This window comes from Marmota monax, unplaced genomic scaffold (assembly GCF_021218885.2).
Source record: "Marmota monax isolate L192 unplaced genomic scaffold, Marmota_monax_Labrador192_F-V1.1 WCK01_AAM20220418_F8-fsc00037, whole genome shotgun sequence".
Classification (NCBI taxonomy): domain Eukaryota; kingdom Metazoa; phylum Chordata; class Mammalia; order Rodentia; family Sciuridae; genus Marmota; species Marmota monax.
This window is the reverse complement of record NW_026693245.1, coordinates 14,660,631-14,680,973: the sequence shown is the minus strand read 5'-3', so window position 1 is coordinate 14,680,973 and position 20,343 is coordinate 14,660,631.

The window sequence follows — 20,343 nt, the reverse complement described above, 5'->3', positions numbered from 1 at the left end:
TTCAGTGTCTGTCTCCAATTCGGGAATAAGTTCTACAAGTAAGGAAGAATCCATGTCTGTGTAGTACATGCTATGTTCTCATCATTGAGCCTAGTTCCTGAATTTTGAAATCTGTCAATGATTATTGGTTAAGTAAATGAATGAATAGAAGGAAGGAAGTGACCAACTCAAAGACACATAATCAATAGCTGAAGGGAAGCCGAAGGGGTGGTTGAGAATGGAACTAAGAACAGAAGGCCTCCATTAAATGAAGGCACTCTTCCCTCTAAGTAGAAATAGGATCATTTTTAAAAACCAGTTTGGGTCGAATATCATTTTGTTAAACAGGTTATGACTTATGTTGGAATATTAGAAATAAGTTTACAAATATAATTTAGTGAGTTGGTAAAATAGTTCAGTACTAAATGCTGGGCCTGGTTGGAAGGATGATTGATTGAAGTATGGACCAGAAAATTCATTGTTAAGAAACATCATTTGTTCATATGAAAACATGTGCATCAGTGTTCATAGTTAACATTATTCATAAGGGCCCCAAAGTGGAAACAATCCCAATGTCCTTTAACTGAAAAAATGGATAAACAAAATGTAGAATTTCTAAATAATGGAAGACTATTCAGCCACAGAAAGCAATGAAGTACTGATATGTGCTGACATAACATGGATGAACCTTGAAAATGTTATGAAAAGTGAAATGAACCAGTAACAAAAGGACACGTTGTATGATTCCATTCACAGGAAATGTCCAAAATGGCAAATCCATGGAGACACAAAGCAGATTAGTTGTCAGGAGGCAAGAGACAGGAGAAATGGAGAGTGACTACTTAATGGGTAAGGTATTTCTTTTTGGATGATGAAAATGTTCTGAAATTAGGTATTGTTGACGGTTGTACAATGTTGTAAATGTACTAAAAGCCACTGAATTGTATAATTTAAAATGATTGAAGTGGTGAATTTTATGTTACATTATCTCAATTAAAAATTAAATGGAAAATACTAAGGTACATATTTACTCTGCAATGCTATTTGGAGGAGGGAGAAATGGAATTGTTCTCAAAACAGGTTTTAAAATCTTCCTTTTTTGTGTGTGTGAAGTAATTTTCAATATATTAAAAACAGACTTAGTTGAACAGTTGGCTATTCAATGAGGCTGTGCCTTCATGCATTAATCATCATGATGGCAAATAATAGTATCTTTTAAGCAAATATGGTGTCTACTCAGGCTCTCTGGGTTATACTGCACTTGGCCTCATAACATGTTACCTTTGACAAATCAGCTAGACTTTAAACTCTGAGCTCTCTAATGTGAAATATGAGTATAATCATAGTGCCTAGATCTCCTGAGATGATGGATATCAGTGATTCTCAACCCTTGGCTACACATTAGGATGCTGATGTTTTTCCCAGCCTAATTCCCAGGTGATTCTAATGCATAGTCAATATAGAGCACCACTGTATGTAAAAGGTATTAGCACCATGCTTGGCACATGGTAAGCAATAAATAGATGGTAGTTTAATGTGTGGTTATAATTTGGATCTGGAGCATCCCCCCAAACCTTGAAGAGTTGGTCCCTAAAGAAGCAATGTCATAGGTGGGGCTCTTGGGATGTGCTTGGATCATGAAAGCTATAACCTCATTAGTGGATTAATCTGTTTAGTGAATTAATAATTTGAATAAATTAATGGAAGCTGCAGGCAAGTGGCGTGTGGTTGAAGGAAGTAGGACACTGTAGACATGCCCTTGGGGACTATATTTTGTCCCTGCTCCCCCCTCTTTCTCTGCTTCCTGAGTGCCAAGAGCTGAGAAGCTTTCTTCAACCATATCCTTCTGCCATGATGATCCTCTGCACCTCAGTCTCTAAACAATGGACCCAGCCAACTGTATACTGAGACCTCTGAAATCATGAGCCAAATTACTTACCCTGACTGGGGCTGCATTTATTTGCTAATAAAACACAGAGATGAACCAAAATGATCATGTATCCTTGTATCACTGAGATTTTGTGAGCCAGTGCATACACAGTTGGATTTTGTAGTGTTGGGTTTGAGGATACGCTGTTTTCTAGATGATCCAGACAGTGTGTGAAAACTCATGTACAAGAATTTGCTGGTCAAATTTCCCTGCTGTCAGGTTCCTGAAGCAAACACTGAATCTTATTTTATTCTAATGTGATTTTCTGGGTCTGATGTACTTTCTTTCATGTTGTTTAGCTTTTTTATTTTTAAATCTCTTTTACCTAAGGGTAAACCAGTAGTTATCATTGGGCCTTATAATCTTCCCATGGGGTGTTTTAGAAACTTGTATAACCAAACCTGAACTTTTATGGATAGAAACACATATTGTGTTAAAGCGTAAAGTACTGTAAAACATTTTCTTCTTTATACAGATAGATAGGAATTTAACTTTTAGATAGTACAGGGGGAATTATAAAGTATAAGAAATATAAAGTATAAGAAAGATCTGGTGTGGTTGAGGATCACTATTATAAACATGCCCCTGAGGCTAACTGGGATTGCAGTGGGGAGAAAGAGAGGTAGGAATGAGAATTCTTTGCATATATGAAATGACAGCTAGATAATGTTCCTGGTACACATACAGCTATCTTACTTAACTCTTACCTGGGCCATCTAAAAGGTCTCTGTATGACTCTCCACAGATGAAGATACTGAGGCTCAGAGAGGTTTATTAACTTCATTTATTCATCAAATATTTTAGTCCCTACAGTGTACATTGTAAGTGTTTGGGACAGCTCTGAGAACCAAAAGGACATAATTTTTGCCCTCAAGGAGCTTACATTTTAGTGAAAGAAAGCAAACCAATGAATCCCTAAGACAGTTGCCGGGTTATAATGGGTTCCTTGAGAATGCCTGAAAGAAGCAGTTTGATAATCTTGCCTGAAGTCACAGAGCTAGTAAGCCTTGGAGGTTGCATTTGAACATAGAAATTGGTTTTTGGCTGTATTACTATTATGGAATTGTAAGCTCATCACTTCTTGGGTTGTCTAGAAAGATGCTAAAATACCTGAATGAACAACTAAGGAGGAAGAGCTGTTCAAACCAACTATTACTGGATTTTGTTTTCTTTTTGCATTCTTGTGAGATGAATTTTTTTCCCTTTCTGCCCACATGATACTGGTAATTTCAGCTGTTCCTGGTTGTGTACTTTGCAGTCCTTTAGTGTGTGATATTACTAACATTTATTAGGACACATTTCTGAGTAAATAATATTAAATGCTTTTTCAATTTCTTAGGTGTAATTTTCAGAGACATCTTCAGTTTTGTTCCCCTGTGGCAAGGTATCTGTCATACCCAGCTTCTGATAAGTTTATCCACTCCCTGAAATGAGAAAAATGTGTACTGCAAACAGATGTAGATGTGCTTCAAAATGAAGTAGCAGAGGCTTTGGAAGGATGATTATAGTCATTCGTGGATAAATGGCAGAGAGATGGTAAAAAAGGAAAAAAAAAAAAAAAAAACCCAAAACGTGGCTTAAAGTCTAGAGTGGGAAGAGTTTTTTGATACCAAAAAAATGGAAAGTTAGAAAATTCAGTGATTTCCACTATTAGATTCGAAAGATGCAAAGTGTTTTATGCCTTAAAACCTTGCTCAAAGTATGGATCCCATTAGTAAACATAGTTATTAGTAAATGTTATGTTTAGTTGTCTTATTCATTTCAACACTATAGGAAAATAATAGAGTAAAATAGGAAGGAGAACTGGATATTTGTGCTGGGGAACTCCTGGCCTGCATTGGGCGATCACAGACCAGTATTAGTTTTGATGCTTTGTTTTTCTAGAAGAAAACAACCTTCAAGAAGAAATAAAAAGGTTACAAGCCCTAGCTTATAAAGTGATGACAATTAGCAAATCTCCATTTGTTTTCAGCAAAGTTCCTATAAACTTGCAAATGACCTGTTTATTGCAAACATGGTAAATACTTAGCATTCTTTTTCATTCATTCTATAGCTTTTTTGTGGTGTTCTTGTGTTTCCCATTTTAAATGGCTATGGCAAATAAAAGGTAATTTTGCATATGTGTATTCCATAGATATGTCCATCCCTCCTCTTATTTTTGATAATTTTTTTATCTTTATAGATGCTTGATATTTTGACAAAAGCTAATCTAACATTCCTATGTTAAGTATATTGCTTTAACAGCACACTTTCCCCTAACAGTAATTAGCAGTTTTGTAATGAACAGCACGGTTAATTTCTCAAGCAGCATAACTTGCATTGATTTCATAAATTTGAGGGTTAACTTTAAATTGTTTCCATAATAGGTTTTTAGTATTCACTGCCAAGTCTACACTGGTCAGCTCAGACTCTGGGGAGTTCAGAATCTATCTTGTATACCCAATTCATCTTTTGCAACTATATTGGCCAACTTGCAAATTTATCTATAGTATGCCTGGTTGGTTATGTAGAGAAAGCAGCTATTCTCTGGGGGGTAAAGTCTCTTCTCCACCAATCAGAATGTAGTTCGCGATTTATTAGGTATGTTGGCTAGATTATTTAACTTAATTCAATATAAATTATTTAATTCCTAAAGCTTTCCTGGTATTCAATATGAATGAAACAATTATTCCTGGACACAATCATCCAAATAACACCACGTGGTTTTACCAAGCCCCAAGACAGTCATTAAATCCCAGCTATCCACTGCTTTATATAAACTACTCATGCTGAGTTTTTGAGGATATAATGTTTCTGAAATTGTTTGGATTCAATAACAATATGTTATTCTATATTTAATGAGAGAGCATCCCAATTATATAACAAAGTGAGAAATCATAAAATATTTCTAGGTAGCAACTTTGCCCCTGTTTTGATAGCTTCTTCTTCTTTTTTTTTTTTTTTGTTATCTATTCTTGTCCCTGGGTAAGAGAACAGCTCCATTTTTTTTTTTTTTCAAATGCCAAGATTGAGGCTCAGAGGCAGCCCTTATGGCTAGACATCTCTTCATGTTATCTCCAGCTGGTCAGTGGCTAGTGGACAAAGCATATGTGGCTGGTATGTTAGTCAGCTTTCTGTCATTGTGAGAAAATAACTAACAACTGAGATAATCAACTTAAAAGGAGGAAGGGTTTATTCTGGCTCATGTGTTCAGAGATTTTATTCCATGGTCACTTGACCTCATTGTCTCTGGGCTTGTGTGGAGGCATCATGGCAGGGAGTATGTGGCAAAGGAAGCTGCTCACCTCATGGCATCTGGGAAGGAGAGAGAGAGAGAGAGAGAGAGAGAGAGAGAGAGGGAGAGAGGTGTGTTCCCCTTAAAGGTAAGGCATATAACATGATCTCCAAATATGGTGCACCTCATCTTAGATTGGGTTCCCTGGAAACAGTCTCTGAGACAGAGACTCATGGGATTGCTTCAGGTAGCATTGGTAGGGGAGAAGCTCAATGGTAATGCCATTTGCAACTGAGGCTCAGCCAATGCTATGAGGCCACTTGAAACCGCAGTGGCCCTCACGGGGTCCTGAATTGAGATGAAAATGTTCCACTTTTGCATCCCTACCTCAGCTAGTCATTAGCTGTGGGCTGCCCCCTGAGAAGGGCATGACCTTGTGGCCAAAGGTAATTGTCAGCAAGCTGTCAGCAGTCAATATTCCCAGTAGCTCAGTGCTAAGGGGGGATCTTGGAGCAGCACCAACCTATTACTTCTATTCTAAAGAAGACCCGGCGGCACACGGACAGAGACGAGACACGGTGGAAGAGCATTATTTCTTTTGCACAGCGTCTCCGTTCTTTTCTTGCAACAAAGCTCAACTTCAATCTGTAAAAAAGCACGACCCTTCTTCTCCCTTTCCTTTCTCTCTCTCCTTTGTCCTAAAGACGGCCAGGAATGCAGTAAGGGAGACCCTAGAGAATTTTGACCGTGGAGAATAGCAAACTGTGTAGTACAGTTCTTAGGAGACCAAGCTGGAAGCATGGGAGGTGGAGTTACCCAGGTCTGCTTAGAGACCCATGAATAAAAGAAGGAAAGGAGCCAGCAAGAGGCTGTTTAGTCTAAGAGGGTCACAAGCAGTGGCTTGTTTCTTTCACTCATTCCTCCTTATCGAAGCAGCAAGCTGCACTTTGGCACTTGCATTGGCATTTCCGTAGCTGGATGCACTAGATCACCCCTGGGCTCCAGGAAGCCCTCTACAGCGCTCAGGTGGAGGCTGAGATGATCTTTGTTATCTAGCTCTTGCCTCCCCACCTCCCCACTACCCTACCTGCTCCTGTCCTATGGCTTGCTCTTCCAAGATCTTTTCTTTCATTCATTTGTCATCATTCATTTACTCATTTATCAAATTATTACTATGTGCCAGCTCTATTCTGGAGACCCCAATTCTTTGTGTTTTTTGTTTGTTTGTTTGTTTATTTTGGTACCAGGGATTGACTGGGGTGCTTAACCACCAAGCCACATCTCCAGCCCTTTTTATTTCTTATTTTGAGGCAGGGTCTCACTAAGTTGCTTAGGGCCTTGCTAAATTGCTGAGGCTGGCCTCCAACTTGCAATCCTCCTGCCCCAGCCTCCTGTGCTGCTGGGATTATAGCATGTGCCAATGCACTCAGCTGGACACCCCAATTCTTGACTGATTGCTTGAAACTCTTGACATTTGTTTTTACTTCCCTTTCAGTTTTTATATCTTTGCCTGACTCTGGACACAGCTTGCCCTCATCTTGGTCTTCTGTACGTGTGTTAGATTTGGTGAGTCCTTTTGTTTCTGATCAGAAACCACTGACCCCTGCTTGACAAGGCTGGCCTGATGTCTTCATCTTCACATAATGCCCATTCCATGGTTTCTGGATCCTGCTTTTGGTTCTCAAGTTGCTCTCATTTCCTCTTATCATGGATGCTCTCCTGGTACCTGTCAGTCATTGCCACCCAAGGTGGCAAAGATAAACATGGCTGAGTAAACCCGGCTATGGCAAACACCACATGGAAAAGCCGGAATGTGGAGGTTGAGAGCAGCACTTTGGAATGCAGAAAGTGGGAATAACAGAGCTAGCAGTTTGTCATTAAAACGAAGTCATTCAACTTATAATTACTTGCCTCTCTTTCCACTTCATTTCACTTCCAGGGAACCTCATCTAACCTAATAATTTTACTTTATTTTGGAAAGCATTTGAATGTTTCTGATTTTATTCTGACCCCATAGTTGTAGGTTAATTTAGTTAAGGTATGAAGTAGATCATTTAATTTTTTTGAGGTCTTCTTTTTTTTTTCTTGTTCAAGAATGTTGAATTTTTGTTTTATGATTTGGTTCCATGTAAGTTCCTGATTTCAAAGGGACTAAGTTAACAGACTGAGTGTCCTTGTTATCAAGTTTGATGTCTATTTAGACCTTTCAATGTATTAGACTGCCTCGGGGCTAATGTGAGGCTGGTGTGTAACCACATCACCTTAAGTGTGTGGCACACATTAGCCCCGCATCAGCCATATCATGTAGATGCTGTTAGTTTCCATGTTCGGACAGGAAAACACAGAGACAAAGAGTAGTTTCTCTCTATCACCAGGAAATTCAACGTCAAGTCCTGTGTTCTTACCCTTTAAGTTATATCACCTGGATAGAAATAGTCACTCAAAGGTAATTGTGAAAATTCATTTATAATTTGGCTTCAAAAGGCTTCCTGCCACTCTTCCATGCTATGGATATGTTTTCCATGTCTCTATTCTGTTTACTTAAGCCAGGAGATCATCATTCGTGAGAATTCACTCGATATGCACCTTAAACATGGGAACCTGCTTTGCTGTCTCACTTCTTTATTGACTTTCCATATATTTTCTATTTTCACTTGAAGATGTGTCTAGAGTCCCTTGACTCTTCCTATTAATTTTTCCCCTTGCCATGGCTTGGTTTTCATTTAAATTTCATAACAGTGTTATTCAAGTTAGTCAAGATAGAACTTTTATGAAAGACTCAATATCCAAATTAAGTTGCATTGCAAGGAATTATGGGTACAATTGGAAGGAAGGGCATTTAAAATCTCTATTGAGTTTCTCTAACTGAGTCTATTTGAGGCTAATGCAATAGTCTGTACTTGATTTATGATGATATATTCTCACATATAAAATGCTGTTGGTAAATAGTTTAATAAAAGGCTATTGCTCCAAATTTCAAATTAACAGTGAAGGTGATTTCTATTGAAGAAGACATTTGTGGAGGATTTTGTTCTTGATACTTAATAAAGAGAATTCTTTTTCTTGATACAATCCACACTGTTGACTTGTAGCACAGCTCTGGGGACCTGCTGTTGTATGCAAAGAATAAAAACATATCTCTGCTCATTGTTTATTTACTATATTTTGGGGTACATATGGCAGAATCATTTTCCTTGCAGTTCCCAGTTCAGTTTTCTCCCTTGATTTTGTGTTAAAAATCTGTGCATATGGTTCCTCGGTATCTCAATTTAACCATGTGAATCTCCAAGCCTCTTTTATTCAATGACATTTCTAGTATTTTAATGAGGGTTTGACATTTTCACATGTTACAATTTTGTTTTATTTTTATATTCATTGAAGTGACTTTCATGCTGCCTTTGTGTGCTGCCGATTTACAATTTCTAAAGCTGCTTGGAGACACCTTTTCAGAAAGGAGAAGTACATCAGGAAATCATTGAGGATTCTTAGTGTTCAGAGGAGTGTGTTTTGAAAAAATGACTTGCAATGTTGTAAGTGCAGAATTTTTGTTCTGAGCAACATCAAATACTAGATTCTTTTGAAATGGCAAAGGCCAAACATGACTTAGACCAGGGCTTGCAAATTCAAACACCTGGAGGGCTCAGTGGGTGACATAAGTAGAAGAGGCAGCCCCAGAGGACTGTGGAGGAGGGTCGCAGGCATGCCCCATCCAAAGAGAACAGTAGTGAATCTGCCATTTCTGATGTTGGCTATGAGGGAATGTCCAGAGTTGTTAGGGTTTTCAGTTTTCTGAGGGAATATGAAAATCTGGATGTTTAAGGAAAATATTCTGATTTTTCACTTTGCTCTTTCTTGTCTAGCCTTTTATTTCACACATGTGCTACATTCATAGTGAATGACTGATGCTTCCAGTTAGTCAAGAAGAAAAAGTCTGGTTGGATATTGTCTTTCAAACAGCTCAGCAAACAGAACCTCATTCCAGGAATCTTGAGTTGACTACGAAGGGCGGAACATTGCTTGGCATCATTGTAAAAGTGATCCAAACTTCACCTTCATTTTTTGAAGAACACTCAATCTACAGGGAGGTCTTAGATATGACAAACGTAGCGAACGTGTAGGTGAGGTCAGGTGAATCCCAGAAGGGATTTTCAAATGAAATTCAAAAGAGGGGGAAGTCACATTGGTGAGTCCAGGGACAGATTCATGCCTTTTAAGATGAGCCTCGCCAAGGAATATCGGATTGAGGTAGATGTGGTCGCATTTCAGATGGGGGAAACAGATGAGCCAAGGTATGAAGACAGAAAAAGACAGGTGCTGAAAGATGCTCAGAAAGCAGGAACTAGACAAGTGCAAGGCAGCAGAGCTGTCAAAGAGAAGGCAATAAAGGGAGGCTGGGTGTATGTTATGGAAGACATCAAGTACTAGACAGAGGAATGCATAAGATGCTTTTGATCTGGAGAGTTCTATGCCTAAGAGTTTTTGTGTATGATAAAGAACAAGATGGCAAAATAGGAGAGACGGGGTCCATTGATCATTTACTGAGTGTTTGACTTAAGCTCAGTTTGGGTCATATGTTTTGTCCTCTCGACGGCAGCTTATCTTGCATTCTCAGGTAAACCATTCAGTAGCCCCTGGTCCCAAGAGGTAGAGTTGACACCCAGGTGACTATGCTTATTATTCTGCAGCTGAGGCATCAGGCTGGGGTAAGCAGCCCTCCCTGATGGGTTTCTTGCAGAAAAATGCTGGATTCTCAAGGACCTCCTCCTCCTTCCTGGCTGCTAGAAGTGTATTCTAGACAGAGGAATCAGTAAGAGCAGTGTCTTGAGATGGGAGCACACCTACTAGAGCATCTCAAGTAGGGCCAGAGTGAAGTGAGTGAGGGGTGGAGTCACTGGATGAGATTGGAGAGATGATAGGCACCGGACCACAGAGGACAATCACAATAATGTAAAAGCCTAACAAGAGTTAGGCTTTTACATTAGTAAAGCGAGAAAGCACTGGAGGATTTTGGGGCAAGAGGGTGATGTAGAGGATTTTGAACCTCATTGAATTGATTAACTTTCTTATTTTGTCTTTTAAAAATTTTTTTTCTCAACTTTGCATTTCAATCTACCTATGGGTTTTAAATGCTTACTGTAACACTTTTGATTTTCCCAAACTCTTTCTTATTCTCAGACTTTTGGGTATCCTGTTTTATTTCATGGATACGCAATCTTTCTCTAATTATTCAAAGATGATGATTACAAGGTTTTTCTGATTGTTTTAGGCTCTGTCTTTCACAGTGGAGTCTTTCCTTCAATATCCAAGAACTGTAATATCTGCTCACCTTTAAGAATAATGCATTTAAATGTTCATCAAAAGCCTTGGTTGGGAGTGTGAAGCTTAAAAACTGGTACCTTCTATGGGCTAATAGGGTAGAGACTCAGCTATTTGTTGAAGGGACCAAACTGCCAGGAGATGTGCACCTTTTTCCATAGGACTGATCAATTTCCTCTAATCTCAAGTAGGGAATTTTTATGGAAGACCAAAATTTAGATTTCTAACCTCACAAAGAGTGGTGTCTGGGGGATCTCAGGAGCAATGTGCATATTTTAACTTAGTCATCTTGATTTCAACCAGGCAATTCTTTCTGTTATATTAACCCTTTTCTCAAAATTTATTGGAGAATCCCCAGGCAGGTTTATGAGTGCCCATCCTCTGTCATTAGGTTCATGCCCTTGGAGCAGTTGAAGATGTACCTTATTGAGTTGGGGGAAGAGACCACATTTGGGTTGCTGTCTATATCTAAGAATTCTTTTGTCGCCATTCCTGAAGTTGAAGCTACTGCCATACTCTGCCCGCTCTGCCCCTGAGCAGACACAGTGTCATGTGTCTGTCCTTAGTGCCCCACTGCTTCATGCTGTCTCTGTGACCTCTGCAGAAGGCCCCTTGGAGGTTTTCTCATTCTCTCAGGCTCAAATTGAAGTTGGGGGGAGGGTGGTCCCTAGCCAAGCTATCTGGTCCTCAAATATTTCAGATAAACAAATTGTTAAAATGAAGACTTAATCTATAGTCTGATAAACTGTATTAGGTCAGTATCATCAATTTCTTGGTTTTATTCATATACTATAGTTGTGCCATATGTTCCCATGAGCTGGTGATGAAACCTCTCCCTATAAGTTCTTTTGATTTTTGTTTTTCATTGTTTGAGCTGTGGTCTCACTATGTTGCCCAGGCTGGCTTTGAACTCCTGAATTCAAGTGACCTTCCTGCCCCAACCTCCCTGTCTGGGACTACAGGCACATGTCATTTGCTCCTCATAATTTTTGCAAGTCTTGTAAGTCTCTAATAAGTACAAAGTAAAAATCAATTCAACTTTCCAAAGTAAGATGATAACCCACTCGAGGAGGACTTGCTCAGGAGGTGCACAAGAACTCCTTTATGAATCTTAGCTGACCACTCATATCCAGCCCATGAAAGAATTTGTGGAGCACAGGAGAAGTTCTGAGCTAGAATGCTGAGAGAGAATTTCACTGGAGATGGGTGTTGTGAGTTGATACCTCACCCCCTTGCTAAGGAAACTGACATCCTAGGGACCATCTGTTGAGAGCCACAGCCGAAGGGGCCCCAGCAAACTTCCAGCTGCCAGCAAACTTCCAGCTGCCGGCTGATGATTGGCTCACAGCGGCCCCAGCAACATCTAGCTGATTGGCTCCTTGGCCCCAGCAACATCTAGCTGATTGGCTCCTCTGCGGTGATGCTCATTGGGCTGTTTCCCTGCCCTTTCAGACCACGGAGCTGCTCATTGGGGGACTTTTTTACCACAAGTTAATCTTGGAGTCAATCCTAGAGGATTGATACCTAACCATATTTGGCAGATGGACGTCACACACTTGCCAGAATTTGGAAAATTAAAATATTTGCATGTTACAGTTGATACTTCTTCTGGATTTTTGATGGGCTCCCTTCATGCCGGAGAAAAAAATAAAGATGTTATAGCTCATTGCTTACAAAATTTTGCCACTGTGGGTGTTCCAAAACAGTTAAAAACAGATAATGCCCCTGGTTATACTTCTACCTCTTTTAAACAATTTTGCTCAACATTTGGCATTACTCATATAACAGGAATCCCATACAATCCACAGGGACAAGGCATAGTTGAAAGAGCTCATCAAACTATTAAAATGTACTTATTAAAGCAAAAAGAAGGAATTGGGAAGGGGTATATATTCCCCAAAGATAAACTTAAAATAACCCTTTTTACTCTAAACTTTTTAAATTTGGATTCATCAGGACTTAGTGCTGCGGAAAGGCATATGTGTCCAAAAAATGTACATAAGCCCAAGGTACTTTGGAAGGATATTCTAACAGGACAATGGAAAGGTCCTGACCCAGTAATTGTCTGGAGTCGAGGGTCTGTTTGTGTGTTTCCACAGGGAGAACAGCAGCCGATTTGGATTCCAGAGAGATGAACCAAGGTCCTGACCCAGTGATTGTCTGGAGTCGGGGGTCTGTTTATGTGTTTCCACAGGGAGAACAGCAGCCGATTTGGATTCCAGAAAGATTAACTAAAGCGATTTCTACAGACCAAAAAGAAGATGATTTGGCTCAAATCCATAACAACTGATATCCAAAACTCCAGTTTGGCTATTCTTACATCTGCAACAGAACCAGGATGCTTTTTTCAATATCTATTTTATTATTGCCCTTTGCCATATCATGAAGTTCTATTTTGTTTTTTGAGCTCATACAGACCTAGGTTAATGTTTTGCTGATCAGTTCTATTTTTTGACTATAGAGTTTTTAAACATTGCAATGGAGATTTCACCTGTAAAAAGTTATAAGGCCTTTACTATAATGTTATGTGTTGTATGTATTATATTATGTGTGCACACTTGTGTTTTGTGTTATATGTTTGAATGTATGTATGTCCATATATCATATAAGATGAGCGCTCATGATAAAATGGATCCAAATATTTTGTTTTTTCACTTGATTTATATGGTTTAATTTAAATTGGGTAAACAACTGTTGAGGATTGTTTTAATATGTAAACAAAAAAGAAGGTTAACAGATCTGTTTGTTTACTTTCACCTTTCCTTTTCATTATATTTAATAATTCTCTTAAAGATAATGTAAATTGTTAAGAAAATTGTTTTCTTTTAGTGCCTTCTGTAATGTTACATAATTTTTTCTTTAGCCATTATTGCCAGAATTCCTATCTTCATCCCAGTGCCGGTGAAGACAATGTAAATTGTTAAGAAAATTGTTTTCTTTTAGTGCCTTCTGGAATGTTACATAATTTTTTCTTTAGCCATTATTGCCAGAATTCCTATCTTCATCCCAGTGCTGGTGAAGTCAAAGATAAAACCAATCTACAGCTTCTACAATAGCCATCACTGAACTGCTTGCAGAACTTGCCTGGACACATTGTGAGCTCACCTGTATGCATTGTGAACTATCTGTTGGTGCAGCGACTTGTGGTAGTGTTGGGGTATTTTTGCTGATGATGTCACCGGTGGTACAATTTTTCAAAGGAGCCCTCAATTGGCTTAATGTCATGGCATTTTGCATCCTCCTCTACTAGTGATGGTCTAAAATTTGGGGGCTAACAGAGGTGAGGCAAAGAACCTCACCCCCCCACAGGTGCAAAGACCTATCCACAAGTATAGCTGTATGCTGGACCGGTAGTCAGTGACGGGTATGATCCAATTGCAGTGATACCAACCTAAGACAGGAGGCTGACGCCTAGAGGTCAGTTCATCCGATGACGGGTAAGGACCATATGTTGAATTGGACTGCCTAACAGACACGGTCCCTAAGCCACATGTTTGTTGTTTAAACAGAGAGGGGGAGATGTTGAGAGCCACAGCCGAAGGGGCCCCAGCAAACTTCCAGCTGCCAGCAAACTTCCAGCTGCCGGCTGATGATTGGCTCACAGCGGCCCCAGCAACATCTAGCTGATTGGCTCCTCGGCCCCAGCAACATCTAGCTGATTGGCTCCTCTGCGGTGATGCTCATTGGGCTGTTTCCCTGCCCTTTCAGACCACGGAGCTGCTCATTGGGGGACTTTTTTGGCTCCGCCCACGTGACCCAGCCAATCGGCCTCAAGAGCAGGAGGATTGGGGAGGTGGAGAGAAGCTTGTGTGGGAGAGAGAGGCTTGTGGAAAGCCGGTGGTGGCAGTTGAGGCTCTGAGGGTTTTTCCTGAGAGGCTGTTTTGTTTGGCGTGTGTGGTTCTAAAAATAAAGTTAGTTTCTTTTGACAAGTGGCTCCTGATTGTGCCCAGCCAGACTGCGGCACCATCCACATGGTTCTTCTAAGAGTATTGTTTTGCCCAAGAATAAATTCCATTTTCCACCCTCAAATTCTGCTGCAACCCTTAAAATGTCTGTTTATGGCATTCATAACTTAAGATTCAATCTCTACCAAACACCTATAATATAAAGATCTTGGAAGAACCCCAATTCAACTATGTCTTATTCATTTTGAACTGCTGGAACAAAATATCATAGACAGAATAGCTTAAAACAATAGACATTTATTTCTCACAGTTCTAGAGGCCAGGAGACCCAAGATCAAGGTGCTGGCAGATTCCAGCCCTCACGAGGGGCCCTATTCCCAGCTCACAGATGTTTAGGGTAGAGACTCAGCTATTTTGTTGAAGGGGCCAAACTGCCAGGAGATGTGCACCTTTTTCCATAGGACTGATCAATTTCCTCTAATCTCATGCATGGGGTGATAGAAAAAGAGGAAGTAGGGAATTTTTATGGAAGACCAAAATTTAGATTTTCACCCTGTGTTCTCACATGGTCTTTCCATGTGGAAGGAGGAATCTGATCACTTTCTCTTCTTATAAGGACAGTAATTCCATCATAGGGGCCCCACCCTCATGACTTCATCTAAACTAATTACCTTCCACAGTCCCCACTTCCAGATACCAATACATTGGGGATTAAGGCTTCCCCAGATTTTAAGGTACCTAAGATTAAAGGACATTTAATTGCACACTGTGAGCATTGTAACGAAAATGATAATGTAACCTGTGGCACCCTTTATATGAGATAAAGAAAATAACTACGTTGTGTTTCCTTTTATAATAAAGCTTAACCAAGTCCTTCAGTAGTTCACAATTCTGCATCTAGTTTCTAGCATACAATATGGCTTATAAGTCGGTGCTCAGAGAATGAGGGCAGAGTTAATGAAGAATGGTGCTGGTTGGAATCCCATCTTCCCATTAAGGAACCCACACACCCTGAACGTGGGCCAGCCCTTCCATTTCCCACTTCCCTACCACTATGCACACCTCATAGCTCTGGACTTTGAGAGCAAAAAGCAAGAGGCTTTATGGAAAGATGAAAAAACCATAATAATTTGAACAGAGAGTGGAACTGCATCATACTGAAAATTAGGGTCCAAGGCTGAATGCAAAGCAAATGTATCGTATGGCACAAATCACTCTTGAAAATTCTTTACGAGACCGCCATGTGGGAGAAGGGAAAACACAACCAGTGTTTCTTCTAGCATTGAAACAACCCACTCCTTTTTTCTATTCAGCAGCAATTTAGGTTGTTTTGAACTGAGAGGTTATATTATATGAAGCAGAGATTTTTAAATGCTAGAGCAACTCCATGGGGTGCCATGCTGCCATTATGAAAGGCAACCAGGATGGAGAATGGCGGTTTTCAGCCTTCCCTCTCAGTCCCACATTAGGATATATAACCATTCACTAGGATAGTAGAAGGAAATCTCATTCTGTCTCTGACTCACCTTCCCTTTCTCTAGCCTTCACAGTTTCTTGTCTGGCCAGCGCATATAGTTTATTTTCCTTAAGCTAAAATGCACATGTGATGAGATTTCTCTCTAATCACAGTGAGGGAGGTGAGCTGCATCTGGAAAAAGGACAGGAGTTTTACCCTCTTCCCTGATCCGAGTAAGGCAGCATCACCAGGGCAATACTTGCAGAGATGTCCTAAGGAAGTGTGAGCCAGCCAGGTGCGGGTCAGCACTCTGCCATGGCCACTGTGGTCAGGGATGACTGGTGTTCTGTCTGTGCAAAATGTGCAGTTATAGCTACCTCTTTCAGTGTCATGGGTTTCAAGGAATCCTGGGCTTCACCACATGCCCAGGTGGGACATGTGCTTAGCATAGTGGAAAGAACTTGGCTTGAAGAAAAAAACAAAACAAAAAGCAAAAATAGAAACAAAGGGGACTCCTATAGCCTCCTAGCCTCAGCTTTATCTGGTTGTGAGTTCTTTGGCAAAGTGCTTGACCAATTAATATGTAGATTATACATTATAATATAGTATTAATTATATTAATACTACGGCGATGTCATGTAAATTAAATGAGAGAATATATGCAAGGTGTTTGCTCAGGACTTGGGACATGTTAAGCATCCAAAGTATGGTAGCTTTCTTGCTACCTCCTAACCACGTGAGCAAACCTCATTTGTGAAGTGGTAGTGGGTTGGGAGTGTAATTTAAATACAAAACAAACAGTCACCACAGCTGATGCCACTCAGGTGCGGTGCAATCAGACATGAGTAAGGGAGTGGCAAAGAGGAGGTGATGGATCTGGAGAGCTCTGGGCTCTGAGGAAGGGACTTGGCCTTAGTTCTGGGCCAGCCTTGTCCAAGGCCTCTTTCTCCTCTGCTTCCTTAGCAGTACAGTCGGGGACCTGGACCACCCTTCAGATGCTTTCTAGTTGTAAGATAATAACACCTTGTTGAGGCCTTTCCTCAAACATTTTCCAGGATCCTCTCATTAAACCCATTTCTTCAGCTGCCTAATAGTTCAACATAAAATAGCTCCAGGCTCCCTTTGCAATTTTTCTGCTATTTTTTTCTTAGGAAATCCAACACTAGGGGCTGGAGGTATAGCTCAGAGGGAGAGCACAGGCTTACCATGTGTGAGGGCCTGGATTCAATCCCCAGCAACAAAAGCAAAACAGAATCCCAACGCACAGCGAGTTGTCTCAGCCTGGTCTGTTCCTACATTTTTTTCTCTTTTCCTTTCCCTTGCTGTTTCCCCTTCCCACAGCCTCTGCCTTCCTGTGAATGTCCATCCCACCTTCACTCTATGTCATGTAGCATCATTTCCATGAAGCCTTTTGTATTTCCTCAAGATATTTGTGCTGTATCCTTCTGTTGGTCCCCCCATTACTGTCCTTTAGGAATCTGCTGGCAACATAGGAACATTGGGGTGACAGAGGACAGGAAGCTTCCTCTCACCTTGCAATCACACCCCTGACCATTCCTGGCAGTTCTAGCATAACAGTGGCCTACATGGTACCGCATCTGCAGGGAAATGTGTGAACTTGGCTGGTAGTTGAGGAAAAGACCCCTTAAACTATGCGTTTGCAGAGCTCTGAAAGAAACGTGCTGCTCCTCACAGTCAGGTTCTGGAAACAGTGAGGCGTAGATGACATTTCTTTTAAGCAATATGCAAAGTTTCCCCCAGAGAAAAGAGATTAGAAGACAACATTAATTATGCTCAAGACTGTGAGTCCTGATTTTCACTAATTGCTTAAATTTGCCACCTGCCTATTCTAACTGGTGACATTCCACTGGTAGGAATCCAGACCTGCAGAGAGAAAAACCTTTCCTTCTGAAAGGGCCTGCTGGACCCCTCCAACAGCACTAATGTGCAAGAAGGCAGAGCAAGGACTCCACAGCTCCGGTGGGAAGTCTGAGTCTAGGACCCTCAACTACCATTTCTCACCAGCAGTGAGAATTCGGGAAGTCCACAGTGTTCATAGAGGTCAGCAGCACAGAGCCTGCAGCCACATTTTCCAGGTTCAAATCCCACCTTCCTACCTCGCTACCTTCACTGTCTTCAGCAGGTCACTTAACCTCTCAATGCCTCAGGGCTTCGGCAAGATCTGAACTCTTTTCCAAAAAGGTCTCAGCGGCTTCTGCTCTCTGGGGCTATTGCCTGCATACCCTGACATGACCAGTCCTGGCAAATACCTGTTCCAGAAGCTAAATATGTCTTTTCTCCCTTTCCCTAGAGGTCTTTTAATCCCTTTTTTAGCAGGCTCATTTCCTAGATGACCCCCAGGGACGGTTCCCATCCCATGGTCCATGGTCTCACAGTATTGGGTGAGGACAGGTAAGATGGGCAAAGAGCAAGGCACTACTCTGTGCCCACCGTCCAGCAGTCACCCTAGAGAGTGCATGTAGTCAATCTGTTTTCCCATTCATTCAGCTGGTGCTGACTAAGCATCTACATGGACACCATGGGCCAGCCTGATTAACATCGTCTGCTGAAATTTGAGGCAGTGCAAATGTAACCTTTCTAAAATACATAATTCCCTCAACTGGTATTTATTAAGCATGAGAAAACCTGGTTTTTGTCTTTGTCTAGCTTATCACCTATTGGAGTCTCAGCTGCAGTGTATGAACTCAGTGGGGAAAATACAGGGTGCAGGCTGTTCATTCTGAGCTATTCTCTTGGTAGGAGCCAAGATCCCTAAAGGACATCAGAAAGCCTGAAAAGCGAGAATGCACTTACCATCCAAAGAGCAAGGGGTGAGGCAGGGCAGGGGGTGTTCCAGATCCAAGGACAGCACCAAGAGGTCTGGATGGAAGAGTGGGCCAAGCCCTGCTTGGGGGCCTGAAATGATGACTTCCAGGCAAAGGAGTAAATCTGTGGAGGAGTTTGAACTTGAACCTCAGAACAGAGGATGGCGGTTGAGTTTATGAGAATTTCAAGGTGATACTTGGATTTCAGAAAGATTGCTGTCACAGCAGGTGAATGGGTGGAGACCCAAAGTAGGGGCAGCTCTCAACTGTGCCCCCTTGAGGCCACACTGGGGAGCTGGCCCTGAGGGTGAGTGATGTGAGAGAGCCCCGGGCTTCACTGTCAGGGGACCTAAGTTCTAATGGTAGTGCTACAACTGATTAGGTCTTTGCATGGTAATTTGACCTTCGGTTTTCTTCCCTGTAAAATGCTTTCTAAGGCCACAAAACCGTTTTCCGTGTCATTTCTAAACTACTAATAGCAGCTTCTTTCTTCCTTCCTCCTTCCTTTTCCTTTTCTTTTTTTTTTTTCATATTTTTAATATCCCTTTTTCTCAACCTGCTGTAACAAAATACCACAGACTGGGTGGCTTAAACAGCAGACTGTTATTTATTGTCTTCCAGTTCTTGAGGCTGGAAGTTTGAGGTCAAAGTTTGGGTTTTTTTTCCAAAGCCTCTCTTCTTGGCTTGTAGATGACCCATCTCATTGCATGGCCTTCCCTCCATGGCTGTGCATCCCTGGTGTTGGATGACCAAAGCTCCTCTTACTGTAAGGCCACCAGTCAGACTGAATCAGGACTCCCCCTCATTTTAACATAATCATCCCTTTAAAGGCTCTATCTCCAAATACAGTCACATTCTGAGGTTCTGGTAGTTAAGACTTCAAAATATGAATTTGGGGGCACATGAGTCAGCCCATAACCCTCCTTTTCTTTCTCTTTTTATATGTGCTTTGATGGCAAACGTGCTGAAGTTAGAAACATCTACAGTGTTTGCAAAGTTCAAGCTTTCCTAAGTTTCGATGTGTTTTTCTCTGCCTCTCCATCCAGTTTGATCCCCATTTCCTTTATGATGATGGCATGGGTCATTCATCTGTGGGGAAAGCAATGCCTAGTTCTTCTTCTTCTACATTAGCCAAGATTGTCTTTTTCCTATAGTAGAAGAACTTCTGATTTCTGTGCTCTGCAACATTAAGCCTTGCTTCTTCCTTTGTTTGGTTCTTGTCTTTACGCCCCAGAGAGATCCTTTCTTCCTGGCTCGGCTTGTTTTCTTTCACATAAGCTGGAATAACTTCCAGATAAATCTATATCCTCTTTCCTCCCCTCCTTCGAAGTCATTGCTTCAACCTTCCAGGATCGGCAAAAAGCTCAGAGCATTAATGTTCTTCCAGCATTTCTTCTCATGGGCCAAACTGGACTTGCTCGCACATTTCAATTGCAGTCTCTGTAAGGCCAAGATTTCATTTTCTTGCTTTTGTCCACTGTGCTTTTGCAGCTCAAAAGGGCCACACATCCCTGGCACCCCATGAATAAATGAAATCGCACACTGCAATAATGACAACAGGGCGCGCACTCCTCTACCTGCCTGCAGAGTGAACGGCTCTTTTGACTATTTTGCAAAATCATAACGACTCACTGGAGGCTTCTTTCCACCTACCTGATTCCGGGCCCAGTGAATTATAAACATATTTTATTTAACAAATTCATTTTTTATTACCACAG